Source organism: Chanodichthys erythropterus, chromosome 5 (assembly GCF_024489055.1).
Source record: "Chanodichthys erythropterus isolate Z2021 chromosome 5, ASM2448905v1, whole genome shotgun sequence".
Taxonomy (NCBI): domain Eukaryota; kingdom Metazoa; phylum Chordata; class Actinopteri; order Cypriniformes; family Xenocyprididae; genus Chanodichthys; species Chanodichthys erythropterus.
Window position 1 is genome coordinate 26702431 of NC_090225.1, and position 24646 is coordinate 26727076.

Genomic DNA, 24646 nt, shown 5'->3' on the forward strand with positions numbered 1-24646 from the left:
AGGCTGAACCGCTCCACTAGAGTGAAAGGATGCAGTGTGTAATAAAGCAAATAATCACATACTGCCAAACAAAAAGGGGGAAAAGTGCCATAAAGTCCATATGACTTGTGCACTATTTCAGCCTTCAAATGATAAACTTACAGTATACAAAGCAATGACTTGGAAGTTATTGCTCAAGATCTTACTCTTGTATATTGGTATATTCAAAAATGGTGAGAAGATTATCACTTCTGTCAGTTCCTCACACAAAGCTATTGAGTCACTTTAGAAGACAGGTTGTATGGACTACACAAGTCATATTTACTATATTTATGATACTTTTTGTATGTTTTGGCATTTAAAAACTGCCACAATTGACTTGTATGGAAAAAAAGAACCTTGAACATTCTTTAAAATTTCTCCCTTTGTGTTCAGTGAACTTCATGTGGGTTTAAAGGTGCCCTCGAAAGAAAAATTGAATTTATCTTGGCATAGTTGAATAACAAGAGTTCAGTACATGGAAATGACATACAGTGAGTCTCAAACTCCATTGTTTCCTCATTCTTATATAAATCTCATTTGTTTAAAAGACCTCCGAAGAACAGGCGAATCTCAACATAACACCGACTGTTACGTAACAGTGGGGGTGTACGCCCTAATATTTGCATATGCCAGCTCATGTTCCCAACATTATGAAAGGCATTAGACAAGGGCAGCCAGTAATGTCTGGATCTGTGCACAGCTGAATCATCAGACTAGGTAAGCAAGCAAGAACAATAGTGAAAAATGGCAGATGGAGCAATAATAACTGACATGATCCATGATTACATGATATTTTTAGTGATATTTGTAAATTGTCTTTCTAAATGTTTTGTTAACATGTTGCTAATGTACTGTTAAATGTGGTTAAAGTTACCATCGTTTCTTACTGTATTCACAGAGACAAGACTGTCGTTATTTTCATTTTTAAACACTTGCAGTCTCTATAATTCATAAACAAGTTAATTCTTTATAAATCTCTCCAACAGTGTAGCATTAGCCGTTAGCCACGGAGCATAGCCTCAAATTCATTCAGAATCAAATGCAAACATCCAAATAAATACAATACTCACATGATCCGACACATGCATGCCGTATGCATGACGAACACTTTGTAAAGATCCATTTGAGGGTTATATTAGCTGTGTAAACTTTGTTTATGCCCTGTTCAAGGCAAGCGCGAGCTCCGTGGGCGTGGAGCACGAGAATTAAAGGGCCAGTAGCCCTGAATCGGCTCATTTATAATGATGCCCCAAAATAGGCAGTTAAAAAAATGAATAAAAAAAAAAATCTATGGGGTATTTTGAGCTGAAACTTCACAGACAACTTAGACATATTACATCTTTTTAAAAAAAATTCTAGGGCACCTTTAAGGAAAACATGCGGATGAACAAACAACGGCAGAACTTTTTTGGCTGAACCAACAAACCTACCCTTTAGTATGAGTTATATATAGATTAGATTAGACTGTATATAAGAAAAAAAAATCTTATATAAGAAATGTTTCTTTAGCAGCAAATCAGCATATTACAATGATTTTTAAATCATGTGACATTGAAGACTGGAGTAATGATGCTGAAAATTCAGCTTTGATCACAGGAATAAATTACACTTTGAAATAAAATATTTTAAATTGTAATAATATTTCACAAGATTATGTTTTTTTAAGTTACTTAAAGCTGTTGTCCGTAAGTTTTGCCTCTTTGTTGCCATCTCTGTTTGAAACCTGCAATTGCAGTTGTTTGTGGAATTCTCATCTTTACGTGGGTTGTGTATCCCCCGGCTCCTCAGCGCGGATGAATCTAATGCTTGCTGTCAGTCACCACATCGGTGTGGATACTATATTTCGGAATCACAGACTGTAGTCTTGGAAGTATGACCAAAGTAAGAATTTTCAACGGAAAATGTCATCTGAACGAGTAAGTAACAAATCTGCCAATTTTTGTTCTGACCAACTGAGAAAAAAAAGAATTACAATAATTTGCGCTGCCAATGGTGATTAAATCTAACAATCACTTAGCTCGGATCACGCCGATTATTGTTATACTTTGTTCTCAAATTGTTAATGTTAACAACATCAACATTGCGTAATTACATGTATTTAGTGTGTGTTAGCGTTACCAGCTTCTGTACAGTCTAATCTCTAACATGAATTTGTCATACCATACAATCCACCATTAAAATGATAAGCTTAATTATTGCAGCTGCTGTGAGAAAAGGCTATAAATGATCCACCTCACATGCGATATAGCCTACTAGCTGGGTCTCCTTTATGTAAACAGACGTGACATAATGATGCAAAGAAGAACGGCGGCATGCTTGAATTTCCCGCAAAAATCTAACAGAACCACCAGAATTATAAAACATTATTACAAGCCTACCGTTGTGAATCAGTCTAAGATAAGGAGATCGTTTTGAACACTGGCTGGTTATGTACTTGCTCAAAAATTGATTTTGGATCATTTTTAACTAAAAAAAGTGTTGTATGATAAATATAAATTATAACTGCACACAATATATAGACACTTCATCGTTGTGACAACATCATTTTCACATATTAGGAAAACATAGAATGAGGTGAGATCTCTTGAGAGGAAGATCTCCATTGATGCTGATAGCAGCGCATGCACACAAACGAATCAGGGAACAGGAAGTGGAACACCACGAAACAGAGCTGGTGCTGAGGAGGTCCTGTGTGTGTGTATATAAAGAACAGTTTGTGTTTTGGAGAGGCATGCATGTGTGTGTGTGTGTGTGTGTGTGTGTGTGTGTGTGTGTGTGTGTGTGTGTGTGTGTGTGTGTGTGTGTGTGTGTGTGTGTGTGTGTGTGTGTGTGTGTGTGTGTGTGTGTGTGTGTGAGAGCTGGGTAATCGAAGCGTGCTCCTCCAGACTAATTACAGCACGAGGAGCCACATGCCCCAGTCCTCTGATGTGTTTTTCATGTTAACACTTCCCACTGCCTCAGGTACATTCCCCACTACCAAGCCCACAAAGCCCTTCTACCATGTTATACGGGAATGACATCACTTTATTTTTGGATTAAATTTTCATACTTTTGTGTTTTCCCCTTTTGTACATTTGGCTTCCATTTCTTTATTCGCACCATCTTTTTTCTGCACAAAATACACAATATGGCCATAAGAGCAGCTTGCCTAAAGTAAAGCTGCATGTATTTTTTTAGGTTAAGATCAGAGCTGGGTAGTAACTGATTATATGTAATCTGGATTATGTAATCAGATTCCAAAAAAATGAATTACTTGTAATTAGATTATATTCCATTTTAAAAAGCTCCTAATTAGATTACAGTTACTTTTTTATTGATTACGTTATTTACACAATGGCAGTAAACTGTTCGCAATTTATTGGTTTTTCTATATTTTACATTTTAAATTCTAAAAAAGCCTTTTATACGTTCAAAAAGTTATATAAGTTCAAGGGGATTCTTTATCGTTTTTTTTTTGTTTGTTTTTTTTTTGTTTTTTTTCCTTATTGGAATCACAAACAGGCCAGCCACTAATCAGTTGGCTGTAATTAATACACAGGATTTACAGATATCGTTTCCCTAATAAAGAAATGTTTTCTCAACATTACATATCTAATCAACTACAATTTAATTATTATTTAATTGATATGGTTTGATTGTGTCCCAAATGATGCACTATAGACTATGCACTATGTACTCTGGGTAATGTATGAATTTTATAAGGTTATTTTGTAATTCAACATCGAAATCTGATATGTAATTAAAGCTGCAACAGTTGAGTGCATAAATTGTCCAACATTCCACACTTTGTTTTTTTTTTGGTTAAAGGGGATGTCTAATGCTATTTCATGCATTCTGACTTATTTACACTGTTAAAGAGTTGGATTCTCATGCTGAACATAGCCAAAGTTTAAAAAAAAAAAAACGTGTTGGACATATGACAGAGTATTTCTGTGCCAAATACACTCCTTCAGGGTTCGTATAAGTTTTGGAAAGCTTCCCAAAGAACCCAGCGTTAAGGGAATGCAGTTTGTTTTTGAGTTGTGCAAGTGTGTTTGTTTGTTAGCGGCATTTTGGTGATGAATGTTTTATAAACAAGGCCCAGTTTGATGCTGCATTTGTAGATCATTTGAAACTGAAAGATGGAGCGGTCCCAGCAATAAAAGACTACGGTCATGAGTCAGAACCGCAGGCGGAAAGTAAAACTGCATCAAACGTCTGTGTTTTGTTGGTAATCGGCGCGTAAGTGCATACAATGTAAACAACACAAACGTATAGTGAATCAAAAGTTATCCAAGGATAATGCGATGATGTGTTGCGAGCTTGTGACTCTTTAGCTCCTCCCACGACACGCCTCCGTTAGCTCGACTGTTTTCAGAAAGAAGAGCTACAGCATATCTGTCTTTTATAAATCTGATAAAAAATAAAGACTCTTCAGAGATATGAAGGATGCAGTACTACTCTATAGGTACTCAAGATTAACATGAGATTGGCTGAAACTGTATGTGTTATGTACCCTTTAATTAAGTGCATCATAGTATTTGAAGTACACTTTCAATGCACTGCTCGCACGATATATTCATAGAACGGTGCATTACCATGTGAATTGGGATGCACCTTTTGTCTTTTGTCATTAAAGGTGCCATTTAACTTTTTTTACAAGATGTAATATAAGTCTAAGGTGTCCACTGAATGTGTCTGAAGTTTCAGCTCAAAATACCCCATAGATTTTTTTTTATTAATTTTTTTAACTGCCTATTTCGGAGCATAATTAGAAATGCGCCGATTTAGGCTGCGGCTCCTTTAATTGCTCTCGCTCTCCGCCCCCTCCCTAGCTCTCGACTCTATCATTGCATAAACAAAGTTCACACAGCTAATATAACCCTCAAATGGATCTTTACAAAGTGTTCGTCATGTATACTGCATGCATACATCGGATTATGTGAGTATAGTATTTATTAGGATGTTTACATTTGATTCTGTATGAATTTGAGGCTATGCTCTGTGGCTAATGGCTAATGCTACACTGTTGGAGAGATTTATAAAGAATGAAGTTGTTTATGAATTATACAGACTGCAAGTGTTTAAAAATGAAAATAGTGACGGCTCTTGTCTCCGTGAATACAGTAAGAAACGATGGTAACTTTAACCACATTTAACAGTACATTAGCAACATGCTAATGAAACATTTAGAAAGACAATTCACAAATATCACTAAAAATATCATGTTATCATGGATGATGTCAGTTATTATTGCTCCATCTGCCATTTTCCGCTGTTCTCCTTGCTTGCCTGGTCTGATGATTCAGCTCTGCACAGATCCAGACGTTAATACTGGCTGCCCTTGTGTAATGCCTTGATCATGGGCTGGCATATGCAAATATTGGGGGCGTACCTATTAATGATCCCGACTGTTATGTAACAGTCGGTGTTATGTTGAGATTCGCCTGTTCTTCGGAGGTCTTTTAAACAAATGAGATTTACATAAGGAGGAAACAATGGTGTTTGAGACTCACTGTATGTCATTTCCATGTACTGAACTCTTGTTATTCAACTATGCCAAGTTAAATTAAATTTTTAATTCTAGGGCACCTTTAAAACACATTAATACACAAATTGTCATTTTGTGTAATGCAGAGATTCATTGATAAAACATGAGACTGGAATTCTGGTCTCATACATCAAGTTTTACATTTATCAGCATTTTACATCAACTTTGAATGTGGTTCATCCAATCAAGAGCTGAATATGTTTTCTAATGCAGCAGTACAGTGTTGTTGTGGAGGGCTGGTGGGAGAGCTAATGGTGGGTGCAGGGTGGCTGAGCAGCATGACCCTGTTGTCAGTTCGGGTGTAATTAATGCCTCTGTATGCTTCAGGGGAAGTCAGGAGAGAGTGGGCTGCAGAGCGTTCCCTTGGGCCGCAGGCATGCATGGTCCTCACCCCGCCAGAAGCCACACAGCCTCAGGTGCCTATACTACAGCCACACTGACCCAGCGTGCACCTCGCTCCACGTGAACTTCTCTCAGGACTGTAGGATGAATAGACACAGAATCTGCCCATCCCCTTATTATCAGTCAGACAAACAGATAACTAGTTTCAATATATAAAACAGTACTCAAGATGCTTTGTAGGACACCTTGTTGCAAGTTTTGTGTTGCGTTCTCTTTTATTTTATGCTCCTCTTTGGATGGGTGGTGTTATGGAGCAACTAGGTCCAAAGCACACTTATAAACTATTGACCTTTTTTTTTTTTTTTGCAGATATGTATTTGATTTATAAATTAGTTTAAGAGGTCACCACCTCTTAAACAATGTGTGACTTTCTGTAAGGACAATTCTAGAGAAACAAGGGCATCCATTAGAGATTACTGTTGAACTAAATTTAAGAAAATATCCAACAAGTTATGAAGTAAAATAGCTTCTGCCAGACCGCCTTCTGTATTCAGCTTACAAAAGAAAGTGTAACGCCTCTCACAGTTCAAAACGCTTACGCTACATCCTACAGCTTCTGTATTCAATTTTTCTTCATAAGGTTCTATTTTTAGAAAACATGGGCTGTCATTCCATTTTTGCGCAGACGACACACACATTTATTTGCCCTTAAAACGTAATTTTTATTGTTTGAATGACCTATTTGACTGATGTAAAGGCCTGGCTGTCTTCAAACTTTCTGAATTTCAATGAGAGTAAAACAGAAATTATTAGTGGTTAAACAGATAGTTGTTGATCCGTGATCCATACGGATCAAGCCCCACGGTTCGGCATGCATGTGTTTCGTGGATCAATTGCAAGTTTCACCGCAATAGAGTGAAAGGTTATCATTTGCACGTGTTTTGTATCGCTAGTTCACATTAAATTACACATTAAATAGATTTAAAACCATTCCAGCGCTAGAAGAGGCAAAAGAGGATTTAATTTAATTCGGTATCGCACCCCACGCTGTTATCGGTGCACACAGACGCACATTCATACAAGGCTCGTACACACAGAGAGAAAGAGGCGCGTTTCCAAACTGATTTCTGATTTTTTTTTAAAGTGTTTAAGTGTGCATGTCGCAGATGTCCTAATCGCCAGAAACAACCACGGCGACATAAAAAAAGTGCATTACCAACGCCGACAGATGAAAGGATTCAATGGAATCAATTCAATGGAATCAATTCATTGGAAAGGATTCTGGAAGAGAATACAATGCTGAATAAAGTCATAGTTTTTGTTATTTTTGGACCAAGATGTATTTTTGATGCTTCAAAAACTTCTAACTAACCCACTGATGTCACATGGACTGTTTTGATGATGTTTTTATTACCTTTCTTGACATGGACAGTCTACCGTACAAACATTTTCAATGGAGGGACAGAAAGCTCTTGGACTAAATCTAAAATATCTTAAACTGTGTTCTGAAGATGAACGGAGGTCTTACGGGTTTGGAACGACATGAGGGTGAGTCATTAATGACATAATTTTCATTTTTGGGTGAACTAACCCTTTAATAACCCTTTGATATGATCCGAACCATGAGTTTTGTGATCCGTTGAACCACTAGAAATTATCATTTTTTGACCTTCTGATTCCTCTATTACTTCTAAATTAAATTTTGGTGGTTCGTTCTTTTGTGTGAAGCCCTTGGTGAGAAATTTGGGTGTTATGTTTGATGAATCTCTGAAATTCAGATAAATTCAGCTGTGAAATCCTGCTTTTTCCAGCTCCGACTTTTATCAAAAGTCATTTCTTTCTTTTAAAAAATTTGAAAAAGTAATCTATGCTTTTATTTCTTAAAGGCTGGATTACTGCAACTCTCTTAACATTGAGATTAGTTATTCAGCTATGTCCCGATTACAAGTAGTCCAAAATACAATTTGATGACTTCATCTTTATCTGTTTTTAAATCTAAGTTAAAAACTTATTTGTTTGACAAAGCATATAATACATGTTGAAGCACCCTTACATTGTATTTTATTGTTATATTACAGGGCCAGTTGTTCAAAAGTAATCTGATCGGATTCCGGCCATTGGATTGGATCAAATCTTGAAAATGGGTTGTTCAAAAGGAAAAAGGGATTCTGAAATCAGATTAGATCACGGAATCCAATCCTAGTTTTAATCTGGATCAAACCTTCAGTTTGTGTCGTTCAAAACTTGTCAGTAGGATTTGGATAATTTTGATAAAAAAAAAAAAAAAAAAAAAAAAAAACAGGATTATCCTGATCCCAACAAGGTGTAGGATTTTAAGGTGGATTCCAGGAGGAAAATGTAGTAAAACTTTAAAACTGGTAAAAAAAAAAAATACAACATTTATGTCATGTAATATACATACACATTTTTTTTATTTTGCTCTTGATTAGTTTAACTATTTAATAAATTAGAAGCAGACATTAACCTACATATTTAGCCTTTCTGTAACCTACTGTAAAGTAAAAAAGATTTTGGTGCCATAAAACAATCCCCAAACAGCTGTAAATATCCAACAAAAATATTATATTTAATTCAAAACCCATATTCTTTCTATCAACATGTCCCTTTAGGGGCTCCGTAGAGCACTGGTAATCCAGATTTGGTAATCTGGAAAAGTGTGTATCTGGATCATGGTGATCCAATCCAATTTTTCTTTGAAAAACCAGTACAAAAGTAAGATGGATTACCTGATCCTGGATAGCAAAACATGGGATTTCCAAATCCAGATCATTCTGATCCAGATTAAACTTTTTGAACAACTGGCCCATAACGATGAAACACTAATTTTAGTCTATTTTTTGGTATTTTTCTACAATTCTTTGTTTATGTGTTTTATTGCTTACATTTTTTTATTATTATTATTATTTTATTTATTTATTTATTTATTTTTTTTGCTTTTTTACTTTTTGTGTTTTCTGTGTTTTAGCTATTGTAAAGCACATTGGACAATGTAGGTTTTATTTAATTGTGCTATATAAATAAACTGCCATTGCCACTGGTTGAATGTTTTAGATTGAAGTGTGTATAAAAAGGCCTGAATAAAACGTCAGTCTTTAGAAATTGTAAGTACAATGTTTGCCGATGCGCAAAGGGATTTTTGTTGCAGCGTCTGATAAAACAAAAAAAAAAAACTCTCATCACTGCTGCCTTTTGCACTCTTTGTTGAGGATTCTCACCCTGACATTTATCATTTGAAGTAAACTGTGATGCTAGAGCCAACATGTCAATGATGTAATGGATTTCAGGTACAGACATGAACAAAGAATTAAGATGAAAGTGTCATCCTATGTAAACGACCCTGCCTTAAGAGGTCGTTGGACTCGGGTTTGGATGAGTTTATTGATATTAGACCCTCAAGCTTTGATGAATCAGCTATCTGACCCCAAACAAGACATGCAACTGCTGCCACACTGCATCTGACTTAAAGTGCTTGAGGAATAGATCCTTCTACCATTGATCTCCAGCAGATCTGAACACTGACGTTGAGTAAAGAATACAAAGGATTTTATGTCTTCTTCTGTCCATCCTTCAGAAATCAATACTCTCACACCAGGGGCTGATTATCAGAAGGAGGTCATGTGTGATGTGGGAATTCAAAGGAAGCATGTGTGCGATCAAGTGTGCACTTGCTTGATAGTATGCTTGACAGTATAGTATGAGTGAAGAATTACTACAGTACATCCCAAATCACAGTATCCTAAAAACAAGTATATGACAATCTCCAACAAAGTACATATTTTTAGTGTGCAGATATGTATGTAATTTGGGCTGTAGCTGATGATTGTGTATTTCAGGATTTGAAAAATGACTTTACAAGACAAGATTCGAGAAGTCTGTGCTTTGGCTATTAACAGACAAACAATCACAATCTCACAGCCAAAGAAAGCAGCTGCTTTGAACAGCTATGAGACCAAAGAATTACAAGCTGACAGCTGGGAGTGAGAGCAAAAAACAGCACGCTTTCTGACACACGAACACCAACACTAACTTCTCAGTGAGGTCTTTAAAATATACATCATAAAAGGGGAGGTAAAAAACTGGGATATTTCTGCATGGCTCTTGAACAGAAAGAGCCCTACAGGTAAGTGGGTGAGAGTCTGTGGCGATGAAATATTGATTTGGTCTGATGATACATCTGAGAACATTACTGATTCAAGCTTTTGAATATATATTTTCCCACCTATAAGCATATAAGCGTGAAAATAACATTGACTAAGTATATACCATATTGGCATACATTTAAATGAACACATTGAGATGAGTTTCTATACGTAGATGAAGGGTCTGGATTATAAAATACTTCGACAACTCAAATAACACACATTTTAAGTAAGATAAAATCATCAGCCAAATGCATAAATGTAATTTTTTGCATTAAAAAGTATTTTTAAATCTTATGGGATGTCTTGCCCTATAGACTTCCATTGTAAATGCATTACTTTAAACACTATTTACAATTGTTTTTACAAACTGAGGGATGAATCAAAATTATTTTAAGTGTTAATAGACTATATTCCGCAAATGCTGTATGTTCTGTTTTAGGTTTGTTTTCACTCTGTTCCTGTTTACCTGAGTTTCTAATAGGGAATGTCCTTGACTAAAGATTTTTCTGGTCGACTAGTATTCATTCATTTTAAGCAATTAGTTGACTAATCGCACATTTATTAATAAACCATATAAATCATAACAAAAAGTCTTTAATGCCTACATAGCCTAATCAGCGTTCAAGCGCACCAGCACACCGGCAGAGGTAATGATTATGAATGCATCAGGGAAAAACAGCAAAGTGATTGTTTTAATATTTTATTAATTAATTGATAAACCAGTGTTTTCTCTATTTTTGGCTGCAGTGATGAAGTTGACGATGCTGACTCGTAGTGGACTGACTCCACAGTAGTGCACGTGCCTAAATGCACATTTCATACGGATTACATAACCTGAGAATATTTGTTTTCCATTTGAATTGGTAAATTAGAAGTAGACATTTCGCTTTATACAGATACATTTTTTTTTTTTTTTCTGTGAGGCAAGTTTACATGAAGTTTCAGTTCTTTTCTTTCTTTCTTTGGCGCGCTCAAGTTCACAGAGAGAGACAGCAGAAAGCGCACCCTGTTTGCTTTCATTATTTTACAAAAGCACAATGTTTTTTAATTGTGAGTTTTGAATCTCTTCATAGATTCAAAATATGAATTACTCTTATCTGTATGACCAAAAATGACAATGTATTTTAAGCAATCGCACCGGCACCTCCATGTTAGCTGTCATGCAGCAAGCACGCTACTATTCAGCTTTCACACTCCGCACAAACACTTGAATAGCCCACATTTTTCTAGGTTAACTTTAGAGCGAGCGGCCCTGTAAAGTTGCTACTATTACTAAAGCTGAGTTCAGACTGCACGATTTAAGCCCCGAGAGAGTTATAGACCACAATATCAGCAATCCTTATTCCTTGTGTCTCCATATTCTTCTTTTCTTTTTCTTGTTGCGCACAGGCAATTTGTATTGCAAGCTTCTTGCGGGCTACCGTTTTTAATAATAGTCCCAGTCTCACGTGAGAACTCCGGTCTTGCACGCGTGATATCGCGTTGTTTCCTTGTCTCATCCCGCGTGTTTGGTTGTGAAACGTAGTTTGCGCGCCAGACAGAGTTGTCAGCGATTCTTATTGTAAAGTCATGCAGTAGATTGTCGCCGATCAATCGTGCAGTTTGAACGCAGCAGCGACTGAATGCTGGCCAAGATAGTCATGCAGTGTGAAAAGAACAGTGACCCGACTACTTTGAAAATCGTGCCGTCTGAACTCGGCTTAAGCCTACATGTTTCAGGAGTTTCAATGCCCTGCCCGATGTTCTCTAATTACCACATACACCAGCTGCTAATGATCTGTCCCTCACAAACTGCGTGACTTCACCACTTCCTGTGGAGTTTTTTTCTCTTTTTCCTGCAAATAAGCCTCTTCTTGTCGACTAACGGTTAGTTGATTATTAGGGGGCAGCCCTAGTTTCTAATTAGTTTCCATAGTTCTAATTCTATGCACCTGTTCTGATTTCTTCTGATTACATGCTCTGAGTTTCTTTAGTTCTTTGTTCTGTATCATCACTGTTAAAGTGGTTGTTTTTTAAGTTTGTCTCCTGAGTTTTCTGTTTCTGTAGGATTAAATAAAGACAGTTTTCTATCTCCGTCATGCACTTTCATTCAGCTACCTAGCTTAAAGTCGAGATGAAACGGATGTTGCAGTAGTATTTTCTTCCCTATTTTTACGTATATCCTTGTGAAATTGTTTCTGTAAAGAGAATAAAAATTTAGTGCGGGACTTGATTTTGTCCTTCCGGAATTGGTTGGATCGTAGGAAGCTGAACGTTGCTAAATAAACGGAGGCAGATCTGAATGCCAGTTTGCCAGTCAGTTGTAGATAAAACTTTAAACATGGCGGAGGGAAGAACTTTGCTGCTGTGACTGCTATCCTTTATTAGTTTTTTATCTACAACGCCTTGTCTTGTTAAAGTAGTGCATATTTACATATATAATAATTTGAAGCGTATTGTATGTTTTATGCACAGCAAAAAAAAAGCCTGCATTTGACCAAAATTGCAGAATCATCAGCAAACTGTCTATCTAGATAACATGGTGAATGTTTGTCACTGAATGGGACACTAAATATCATTTTGGCTTTAATAAGATTTTCCCAATAAAAACTCAAGAAACATGGTGTCCTCCATAATTCCTGTTCTTTCTTTCTAACAACAAAGCACTAGAATTTGATGGGCTCGTAATCACGACTTCAGAGGTGGGAAGTAGGAAATTTGTGACACAAAATCATATTGACTAACTCATTTTGAACTCAGAGCACTGCTTTAACAGAACTTTAAATTTGATAAAGATTGGCAAATACAATACAGAGCTTACAAGCTATATGCAGGCTCTTTTGAGATTAAGTATGACGGAGGGCTAAATATAGGTCTAAATAAAGCATCTTCATGGCATGTGCAGGTTTGCAAATGGTGTCTGTGTGTTCCACTGATGAAGCGTCCTGTGAGGATGACCTTGCAGGGAGAACACGGGTACGGCTCGTGAATGGAGACAGAGGTGTGAATAGGATCGCATCACAGAGACCCAATTTGCTTTACCGATGCAGCGATGCAGAGCTCTCTCGGGTGACCCCACCTCTGACCTGTGAGACCACCACAGAAACTGTTGGAGAAGACCAGCTGAGAACATCTCCACTGTCAAACGTCTCTTCACATTATATATATATATATATATATATATATATATATATTATATATATTATATATATATATATATATATATATAAATAATATATATAATATATATATATATATATATATATATATATATATATATATATAAAAATGATGAAAATTTGAATATAAATACTAAAAATAAATACTATAAATAAAAATATTATTATCATTTTGTGTTGTTTTATTATGATGCAAAAATCCAACACATGCTCCTAATCTGTCCTCCTATTACAAAGCGGAGTGCTACTCAATCCGCTTTGAGAGGGATTCAGAATTCAAACCGGCGTCTCTGGCATGGGAGGTGGGCGCACTAACAAGGAACGCTAATGACAGCAGTCTCTAGCACGCCTTTTGAGGCCAGGGGAGTGAGGTTTACATGAATAGTTCTTACTAGCTTGCTTCCAATACACTCACCCCCCTAAACCTCACTCCCATCCGGGTCACAGCACCAAATGTAACCGGTCCTACTCACGCCGCTCAAAGTGGCATTCGAATCAGCATGTCCAGCATGGGAGTCGGGCAACAACGCTAAACACCGCAGTCTCTAGTGAGCCTTTTGAGGCCCGGGGAGTGAGGTTTACATGCACAGCTCTTCCTAGCTTGCTTCCGTTTTATGTGTACCACAGGAAAACAGTTAAAAGTTGTGTCATTAATATCTGCATCAGCAGAAGTTCTAAATCATCTGAAATTTTGTATTGTGCATAACCAATCAAAACAAACCATGAACTCCGTGCAGCAACAGGCTGAAGTGATGAATTACTCGCTCTGAAACAAACAGTGTGCCATTAATCGGTGGAGACAGTCTGCATGCGTGTATGTGTGTGAAGCCGTGATCTGAAGGATTTGGCAGGAGCCCTCTGAGCATGGTGAGAATGGGTCAGGGGAAAGAGGCCTGGCCAAGTGTAGCTGTGTCTCATGAAACCACAGAGCCGCAGGGAAATGAATAAATAAATATCCCCTCCAACCATGCTGCCTGTTCCCATGTTTTGGCAGGGCAGGAAAAGCCAGGAGTCCAGTTGCTGCATGCACATTAGTAAGACAAACAGCAGCAGACCTGTGACTTTTTTTTTCCTCAATGCAGTCTTGAGAAATACGCAAGGCCTCGTCTATATGGTACCCTGCATCCCAGCTGAACCTGACCGGCAGCATTGCACAACTCCAAACTCGTTCAATTATTCAGACTCAGAAAATGAGACGAAACTAACAAAGAGGGGGATTTTAATCTTGATGCATTGTGACATACTTAAACACTCTTGCTGTCACCAAATAAATAAGTAGTCTACAAGACATTAATCTGTCATTAAGGCAGCTTCACTTTTGGCCCGAGTTGCACATTCCAGCGCACTTAAAAAAAAAACAGTCATCCACACAGGGAAAGACGCCACCTCTGAATTCCCAGCATTCTCTAACGAGGTGGGGAACAGTGTGCATTCTGGGAAATGGCACCATTTCATTTTTTACATTTTTTCAAAAAAAAAACAAAAAAAAAGAGTGGCGATGCTTACTCACTGCCTCAGTGCTATGGTGTTCTAGGTCCCTTATTTTCCATGAAGCAGAAAATACAGATGGAATCCAGTCATAATAATTGAATTTATTGTATAACACAAAATGTCACAAAATTTGGCAACATTTTAATGAATAAATCAAAAATAGGGCTGTACACGTAAATCAAATCGCGATATGGACTAGTGTCTTTGTATATTAATGTGCAAAAAGACTGCTATTTAAATGGGTCATTGACATGACGGGTCATTTTTTTTGTCCTTTAAGGCCTTAATAATAATAATAATAATAATAATAATCAAAGATATGACATCCGAAGTATGTTAAGTAGTACAACTAGATACCTTTTACTGCATCCAAAAGGATTTTTTTTTTTTTTTTTGACAAGTTTTAAGTGTCAAAATGTAATAAATGTATATATGTTTTACTCTGGTATGATTTTATAACATCATACATCAACATAGTGCAAAATGGTATTAAAATTATGTGTAGAAGTCATTGCTTTGTTATGAGAAAGAATGTCCAGAAAAATGAATTTCATGTCATTCGGAATAACCAATATAAAGGGACCATTTTGGATCAAGTCATGCAGTTAAACTTATGTGACAGGATGTGACATCATTCAGACATCTGCAAAGGAGCACATGGTCATGAAGCAAAGTAATTAACTCTCTTTTAACTATTTGAAAAATTCATGTTTTCACTCGCTCATACGCATGTCCCGAAACATGAGGTCATTCGGTACAACCACTATAAAACATGGCAACTGTTGTAATATTTTAAAAACTTGTCATTCGGTATAACCAAAAACCCGAAACCCGAAATTTTGGTTAAACCGAATGACTTTTTTTGGTGACAAATTTTGTCTATCATGTAAAAAAAATGACAAAAGCAGTGTTAATTGATAAAAATTTATAAAACAAAAAAATTAAAACAGATAATTTTTGATAAAAAAAAAATAAATAAAATAATCATAGGGCACTATTATTGTTCAAATTATTAAATTGATAAAGTTTGGTGAATTCAATTGATTAGGCAACTTTTTTATTATTAACATATCTAATTAAACAATTAAAACAGAATCCAGAAAAATTAAAATGGAAAACATAGAATTTGGGAAAAAATAAATGGATTTTATTGGACCCTAGGTGAATCGTTTGTTCTGGATGGTCCAAGTCAAATAAGTCCAGCCTAAAGTCATCCAGTCCCTTCTTCAACTCAAGTCTATGGTATTTTTTAACCAAAAAGCTCTCTTATCTCTCCTCAACAAGATGAATGATGCGTATGTGGAACGAGTTACACACTGAAGTTGAATACTTAGGGTAGAGGTTTGCAAGAACCTAAGCAAGAACCGTATGGAGGTACTGGGACATAAGACCTGGCAAATACACTGATCACATTCACAGCAGCTCAAACAGCTCTTTGGATAACAATCAAATGCAAGTGACCTGATAGAGGCTTCATACCTCGACGATCTCTTGACACTGCTTCATAAATCAAAGTTCAATCATTTTTTCCAAACGTACTTAATTGGCTCTCAAAATCACAGTTTTCTCCTCTTGAGATTAAAGGTGTTCAGATGACAACATAAAGCCTAGTCTGGCATGAAGCTGATGCTGCTCATGGAGATGATAATGACCCTTAAGCTGTAAGCACAGAGACGTTCATATTTTATTCATGCAGTTATGCCTCATGGTACACACCTTGCCTTTTTCTAATCTCAAGCAACTGTAGCGATCCTTTTTAAGGGTCTTGGCGAGGCATGCACACACACAGTGCTCCAGGGACCCATCTGCCACCCTTTTATTAATTCATCAGACTTAAGCATCATTTGGTCTGAACTGAAATCAAATATTTCTGAGATTCCTTTATTTGAGTCTCATATATCTCTTTATCCTCCGCTCTCACATCCCCCGTTTCTACAGAAGCTACCGTGAGCATTTAACACACCTAAATCATTGTGTAATAAAAATATATCTGTCTTCTTTGAAATGTGTAACATTGATTTTTGCCATGGTCAATACTACATTTGAAAGGTGCAAATTCATAGCATTCTTAAACAAACATATGATGCTATTCAGGAAATTACTGAACAAATTATTTTAGAATTTTCCCAAGTTACTGATCACTGGAAAAGATTCAGTGCATGTAACTTGTGGAGTTTTGCCTAATTTAACGGGTATTTATTTCTGTCCACCTTTCTTATTTGCGTGAATCTTACGTAAACATGTCCAGGTCACATCTCACCCCAAAATCAAAAGTCGTCAATTATATTTTGCCTAAAAAAAAAAAAATGAAGCAACCTGTTTGTATGACCATTAAGTTGTTTTGCATGGTGACATTATTTTCATAACAATTAAGCACATTTTCCTCCAAAATATGTATTTATTCCAATGCAAATTTTCATTCTTATCACTATAATGCAAGTTAAATAAAAAATTATCTAATTTACAGTGCAGTCCAGTTAATGAGACGCATTTGCATTGCTGTTATAATTGTATTTCACTGTGGTAGTAAATGCTGTACTTTAATTTTATTCAGATATTATTTGATGATAGATAGATAGATAGATAGATAGATAGATAGATAGATAGATAGATAGATAGATAGATAGATAGATAGATAGATAGATAGATAGATAGATAGATAGATAGATAGACAGATAGACAGACAGACAGACAGACAGACAGACAGACAGACAGACAGACAGATAGATAGATAGATAGATAGATAGATAGATAGATAGATAGATAGATAGATAGATAGATAGATAGATAGATAGATAGATAAAATCCAACAAATCTTAACATTCCTACAACCTAGTTTGTATTCCTGATTGTATTGTATTTTCATTTTAGGTATGAAATATAATGTATATGATAGATATATGTTTACTATATTACCCACTTTATCATTACACTCCTGATTTTACAATAAATGATCACACAAAGGGCTCCTATGTCAATGTCCTTTTTTTACAGGACGCCCTTTTCCCCAAATCAGCCTCTTCAAACACATTCAGTGACAGAAAGACATGTCATCTCCATACTGGACAGACCTGACTGCACTATAGCACAGAGAGCCATTAACTCATGCCTTACCGTAAGGTTGATACTGCCCTCCAGTGGTCAGAGCAGGTACATCCACAAAGAGCAGCACAGGATTATTGTCCTCGAGGCCTGCAGGGATTGAGAATGTTTTTGTACATTTGTATTAGTAAAGTCAAACTTTTTTTTCTTCAGGTGTAATACAGTATATGTTTGAACGAATAAGTAACTAATAAGTGTTTTTCCCACCAAATACTAAAAAGTATTAGGTTATTTAATACACACTTAAACAGCACATCTATTGTTTTAATCATTTAAACCCAACAAAGTTCTTTTGCTTGAAAAGTGTGGAATAAATGCCACTTGGTTTGATATTTTGTTTTCTAATGCAATCACATTCAGAACTTTTTAAATGCGTCTAAAGTGTCCAAATATTTTTAAGAGCCATTGTATATACATTTATTTCCTTTGCTTTGTGTTCTGGCTGGTGGTGGCTGTAAATTCTGATGTTAGTAGTAGGACACAGCTCCACCTCAGTAAATGTACCCTCCGGGGCCCAGCACAGAAACATTCCATTCATGCCCCTGAACCCTGATCAACCCCTCCACCGGCAGGGAACAATGAATTCCCCAACGTCACCCATGTGTGCAGGTAAAACTCCTTGGGCTTTATTGTGGTAACCCATAAAATAAGTCAGTCTTTGAAGCTCCTAGTTGAACCAAAGGTGAATACAGTCATGACATCTACCCTAAAATATTAATGACACAACTTACTCTGCAGAAACGCTGTCTGGTTTATTTCAAGAGGTCCACCTGACACCTGCTTATGATAAAAGGCTTGAACGATGGTAAGGTTAATGACAAATAAGGTGTCGGAGAGGTCAAATGTATGTATATCTCACAACTAATGTATGTATTCATATGTTAATGTATGTTGGTTTCATATGTTTAAAAAAAAAAAAAAAAAACATCTACACCTTTAATTTAATGATTTAAAAATATAACATTTTACTATTTTCAAGGCAAAAAATTGTTTACAAATATCATTAATTTATGAATCATGAATATTAGGTCATGGATTTTGATTTAATACAATTTTAAAGGGTTATTAGTTAACTAAAAGCAAAACCATAATCATAATAATAATAATAATAATAATTAAAAAAACCTAGAAATAAATTTTAACTAATAAAGTAAAATAACATAAAATAAAAAACAAACTTATTTTAGCTAGTTGTCAAACAATATATCTAATTTAAAGTTGATATACTAAAATAACTAAAAGTGAAATTAAAATTAATGAAAGATATATAGACAAACTAAAACTAATAAAAATAACACAAAATGATTAAACCTTTAAATAAAAAGAAATTAAATGTCCAAAAATATAAAATTTAAAACTAATTCAAAAAATAAATAAAAATTATAATCATATCTTAGTTATACTAAAATAACTAAATTATATAGCTAATAATTATAGAAAGAGAGAGACTTAAAGACCTTGACTGTCATGAGGGTCTCTGTGATATCATTTGACAAAAAAACTGCGTTGTTGCTTTTGTTAAAAAAAATAAATGATTACCTAAATGTTTCCTTTTTCAAAAAATACAACAAGAAAAAATGATATATATCAGAATTAATTCATAATTGCTCATGTTCATCATAGAGGTGTATTCAAGACTGCGCCTGATATGTAATGCATTTCTGAAAACTTTTTAATGAGTTAAAAGAAAAAAAAAAGTGTTGCACCAAAGGTTCATGACAAACAAGGACATTTAAAAAAAACAGCAGCTAAGAAATTCTCTGTAAATCCTGTCATACAACCTGTTCTTCAACCATGGGCCCAGCATGCAACATTCACAGTCAAAGACACAAAGATTACAAAAACACCCACATACAAACACTCAACAGTAATCGTTTCACACACTTAACGCAAGCCAACATACACGAGCTTCCACACGCATCTGAGCGGGAAGCCTCGGGCAATGAGTGTTACTCTGAAAGTGAACAAAATTAAGATGGCATGCCTTTTTTTACAGTAAGCAAAAATATGTTTTCCTCGAGCAAAAGGTGGGCAGCATCAGAGAGCCACACAGAGAGTCATATGCACCATGGACGACTCGACTACCCGTACAGGGACAGGAAACAGCAAAGCACAAGGCCCGGGCCTCTATTTACCCACAGAACCATAACTCTGAGGGAGGGTCACGACCTCCGACGGGGACATGTCACTGCGGCAACTGGCTCTTTAAGCCGCTTGTCTCCTCGAGCAAATGATTGTGTCATCGTGATCACACCGCGGGGAGACAGATATGTTTTGACATGTTGGCCGCAGCACTTTAGACAGTGCGACAGGGATGGAAAGTGACATGGGCTGATAACTCATGCCAGGCGTGGCATGATATCATGAGCATCTGTGCCAATGATTGTCGGCTAGGGAATGCCAAGGAAAACAAGTAAGTGTAGTGGAAACAGGAATCTTATAAGGAATGCTAGACTGCTATAGCTTGCAAAAGGCAGGACTGTCAGCCAAGAGCCAAACTACAGCAATGGGCGATATGAAAGACGTTCAGGGCCACACATGTAGGGCAGAATCACTGAATTCAATCATAAAAATGGAATTATAAATAAATAAAATGGATTTCATAGGGCCCAAAAAATGTCACTTTTAATTAATTGTTGTAAAATTGTTAGTTCACCCAAAAATGAAAATGCTGTCATTAATTACTCACCCTTATGTCGTTCCACACCCGTAAGACCTTCATTTATCTTCAGAACACAAATTAAGATATTTTTGATAAAATCCGATGGCTCAGTGAGCCCTGCATTGCCAGCAAGATAATTAACACTTTCTGATGCCCAGAAAGCTACTAAAGAAAAACTAAAAACAGTTCATGTGACTACAGTGGTTCAACCTTCAACTTTTTGTGCACCAAAAAACTAAATAATGACTTTATTCAACAATATCTAGTGATGGGGGATTTCGAAACACTGCTTCATGAAGCTTTGAAGCTTTATGAGTCTTTTGTTTTGAATCAGTGGTTCAGTCTGTGTATCAAACGATGCATTGTTACGTCATAAGTGTTTCAAAACCTTTTGGAATTTCAATGGTTCACCACTGGGGGGCGATGATCTCTGTAAACTAGTGATGGGCAGAGCGAGGCTTCGTGAAACTCTGAAACTGTTGAAGCAATTGAGCCGAATTGTGTCGAGGCTTCGAAACAATCCAACACCCGTCTCCACGATGACACTTATTGGTCTCTTGCACACGTTGATCTGAAATAACCTTGACAACGATTCAGACAAGCGTTGACGAATTATAACGTACATGTGGTTTGTGCCAAACAAGGAAGTGAGTGTGGGAGTGGATAGTGTTCTCGACTGGGTTCGAATCCTGGTCACAACAGTTTTTTGCTATAAAACAGTGTTTTGCTATAAAATATACAAATTATAAACCAATTGCAAATGTTTTATTTTTAAGTAAAATCTATAAATCATATAATAAGACTGAGTATCAAGTGTATGTATAAAATGCCTTTTATCAGTTTTCAGGGCTTGTTTTGTTTGTTCCATGGATGGCTCAGCTAAACAGGCCAGTAAGAGACTATTAACTACTATTATTCTTTTTAATCATAGGCCAACTAATGTCTAATTAAAATGTCTACAAAAGTATAAAACTAATCAGAAATCAGGTAAAACCTATAGGCTTGATTCATGGGTTCACAGAGATCATCGCCCCTCAGTGGTGAAACATTGAAATTTCAAAATGTTTTGAAACACTTATGACGTACCGAAGCCACGTTTACTGAAATCATGTGACTTTGGCAGTTTGATACGTGCTCCGAACCACTGATTCGAAATAAAAGATTCGTAAAGCTTCGAAGTTTTGAAATCACCAATCACTTGAAATTGTTGAATAAAGTCCGTTTTTTAGCACACAAAAAGTATTCTCGTCGCTTCATAACATTAAGGTTGAACCGCTGTAGTCACGTGAACTGTTTTAAATATGTCTATAGTAGCTTTCTGAGTGTTTGAAAGTGTTAAGTATCTTGCAGTCAATGCAGGCCTCACTGAGCCATTGAATTTTACTAAAAAGATCTTAATTTGTGTTCTGAAGATGAACGAAGGTCTTACGGGTGTGGAACGACATGAGGGTGAGTAATTAATGACAGAAACTTCATTTTTGGGTGAACTAACCCTTTAAATTGTACACTCACTGCCCACTTTATTAAGTACACCTTGCTAGCACAGTGTTGGACCCCTTTTGCCTTCAGAACTGCTTCAATTCTTCATGGCACAGATTCAACAAGGTGCTGGAAAGATTCCTCAGAGATTTTGGTTCATATTGACATGATCGCATCACACAGCTGCTGCAGATTTGTTGGCTGCACATCCATGATGCGAATCTCCCGTTCCACCACATCCCAAAGGTGATCTATTGGATTGAGATCTGCTGACTGTGGAGGACATTTGAGTATAGTGAACTCAGTGTCACATTCAAGAAACCAGCTTGAGATTATTTGAGCTTTGTGACATGCTCATTATCCTGCTGGAAGTAACCATCAGAAGATGAGCACACTGTGGTCATAAAGGGAAGGTCAGGAACAATACTCAGGTGTGCTGTGGCATGTTCAACTGGTACTAAGAGGCCCAAAGTGTGCCAAGAAAATTTCCCTCACACCATTACACCATAATCACCAGCCAGAACCGTTGATACAAGGCAGGATGGATCCTTGTTGTTCACTCTAAATTCTAACCCTACAATCTGAAAGTCGCAGCAGAAATCAAGACTCATCAGACCAGGCATCGTTTTTCCAATCTTCTACTGTCTAATTTTGGTGAGCCTGTGTGATTGTAGCCTCAGTTTGCTTTTCTTATCTGACAGGAGTGTCACTGGTGTGTCTTCTGCTGCTGTAGCCCATCTGCTTCAAGGTTAGACATGTTGTGCATTCAGAGATGCTCTTCTGCAGACCTCGGTTGTAACAAGAGGTTATTTGAGTTACTGTTGCCTTTCTGTCAGAGTCTGGCCATTCTCCTCTGACCTCAACAAGCCATTACCACCCACAGAACTGCCGCTCACTGGATATTTTTACTTTTTTGGACCATTCTCTCTAGAGATGGTTGTGCATGAAAATCCCAGTAGATCTGCAGTTTCTGAAATACTCAGACCTGCCTGTCTGGCACCAACCACCATGCCACATTCAAAGCCACTTAAATCAGCTTCCCCATTCTGATGCTTAGTTTGAACTTCAGCAGATCGTCTTGACCATGTCTACATGCCTAAATGCATGGAGTTCTTGTGTATAAGTCCCATGATTTAAATCAACTAGACATGATTTTTGATTACTAAAATTTAATTTAACCATTAAAATGGAATATAGAAAAATTAATGTGGTAACATTCTGAAAACATCAGGTCAGTGAGTAGAATACACTTTTGCATATATTACCGACACTGTAACAATACAAAGCTGATTTAAAAAAAAAACTGCAAGCTTGCCCTTTAGTACTTCAAGAAAGTACACAAAGTATGGTTAATATTAATACTCAAGCTTGCCTCAGCAAACACCACTAACAAAATTACAGATACCTAGAAGAAAAATCAAGATGAAGAAATACAGGCTAATTGGTCATTATTGATGACATACACTAGATTAAAACACCTGAGCCACAGATTGATATGATGGCTGATATTTGACCTTTATAAAATTTATTAATGAAAAAATATATATACTGTATACAATATTGATCAAAAATTTGCGGTCAGTAAGATTTTTTTAAAAGAAGTCACCAAGGCTGAATTTATTTGATCAAAAATATAAAACAGTATTATTGGGATGTGATGGGTTTTTTTCATAATTTAAAAATCTTTTGTAACATTATAAATGTCTTTACTGTCATTTTTGATCAATTTATTGTGTCCTGAATAAAGATACTAATTTATTTCCCCAAAAAAGTTTACTGACCTAAAACTTTTTAACTTTTTAATGTAAATAGTTTTATGTACTGTAAGTCTCATTTGCCGCCATTAAACTGAAATATCAGTATTAAACTGGCCATTTTGAAAACCTGAAGGCTATACTAAAGTCAAATAGTAGGGATTCTGTACAATGCAGTTTATAAATTGAAAAGGCTGCTTTTGGAAATCTGTGGACAAAGACAACAGAGCAATAAGTTGTGTAGAAGCAGACAGGGATGTTTTGCTCTCTCTCTTCCAGCAGTGTGCAGTCTGAGCAGGAAGTGCTGAGCTGCCAGAGAGAAGCGCATCACTGCCAGGGAGAAATCTCATTAGTACGTGCTATGCCAATAAAGCGTAAACTATTCAGATATGTGAATATAATGTGAGTGACTGTCCAAAAGAGGAAAATCTGCGTGACGCAGATTCAGCCACGCTGAGCGGCGCTCAAGGGAAAGCGAGAGAGACAGAGGGACAGAACCTGTGCCATTTTTGGGGGAAAACGCTAAGGATGTGTTTGGCAGTAATGAAAGAATGGAATGTAGACCGTCTAGGGTATAAGAGAAGAGGGTTTTTTTGGTTTTGTTTTGTTTTTTCCTTTCTCTGGCTATACAGATGTCTTGTTTTTCAAGTGAAGGATTTTGTTGAAGAATACTGCTTTTGGTGAAGACAAGCAAGTCTTTGCAAGAAAGCTGATTTTCCTGCAGTCCAAACAGGCCATGTCAGTGTGTGTTTGCTTGACAGGATCCATTTAAAACTTTCCAATTAAAGGACAGTGTGCGTGTGTTTATTTGACACTTTCCTGTTGTCCCTCCAAACCTTTTATAATTCTCTCTCCTTAGAGTTGAGGTGTCTGGGACTGATTTATAGTTTGCTTTAAAGTCATAATCCAACATTCACAGCCTAAAGTAATATATTCCTCTTAAA